Here is a 1002-nt window from a genome sequence, read left to right on the forward strand (position 1 = left end):
GCTCTGGCAGGAGCTCTGATTAGCCCAGCAGGGAATTCATAACAGTATTTATCATCCAATTAAGAAAACAACAGAGGAACATTACCAGCTACTTGTTGATTCTACCTGTTGATTCAGCACAGACTGTAGCCAGCATGTGGTCTGCTAGCTAATACACAGATACCTCCTCAACAAGGCAGAGGGGAGGGGGGAATTCCTGCTTAGCAGGGAGTGGTGAGGGGAGGGGGGAAGCAGCCCGCAGTCTCTGGAGCTCCAGCCAGGGAGCAGAGGGGAGGGACCAACCCTGATGTGGAGCAGAGAGCCCTGCCCAACCCAGAGAGCATTCTGGGATGCTGGGGGTATCTGGGTTACTTTAAACCAGCAAGGGGTCTGGGACAGACATTGTATAAACTGGTTTGAGCCAAATCAGTTAAGTCTGATACTACATCCAACCAGGTTTATCTCAAACTGGTTTCAGCCATTCTCAAACTGGTTTATCTGCACTGAACATCTGTTCTGTTACAGGTTTAAACGGTTTCTGATCATTTAAACTGGTTTATATGTAATGTCTGTCCCTAGCCCAAAGTTTACATGCCTAGGAAACTTTGCAGTCTGGAATATAGGCAACTGATTAGTTTTGTGCTTGCTGCAGCAGGAGTATTTTGGATCACTTTTTGCAATGTAGGGGTTTAAATTCCACCTAAGTTAGGTGCCTAATTTACCAATGCAGATTTTCCCCTTGGACCTAAGACCTGGATCAATACTGTGCTGTTTGCCTTGGGGTGTCATGACTTTATGATACAGCTAAAGAAGACGTTCCTTTTGGAATGATTTTCTAATGGCACATACAGTTTCTACAATATCAAAATATCTGTCCAGATTTCTTGATCCAATTAAATATTTTATTTTGGGCCACTTCAACCTGAATCAAGATACATTTTTTAATTGACCTCAGATATTTCATTTTCAGTCAGTTAAAAGATGTGGGGGGATGTGGGCACATTAGAGGGGAGTAACAGGCTA

At 43.8% G+C, this 1002-nt stretch overlaps 1 protein-coding gene across 1 annotated transcript in view; it reads right to left on the reverse strand.

The window, feature by feature from the left end:
* CCDC141 (coiled-coil domain containing 141) overlaps positions 1–1002 on the reverse strand; it is a 238619-nt gene that overhangs the window by 50277 nt on the left and 187340 nt on the right. The gene's annotated exons all lie outside the window — the stretch shown is intronic.

This window comes from Gavialis gangeticus, unplaced genomic scaffold, assembly GCF_001723915.1.
Source record: "Gavialis gangeticus isolate Ggan-Ray unplaced genomic scaffold, GavGan_comp1, whole genome shotgun sequence".
NCBI lineage: Eukaryota > Metazoa > Chordata > Crocodylia > Gavialidae > Gavialis > Gavialis gangeticus.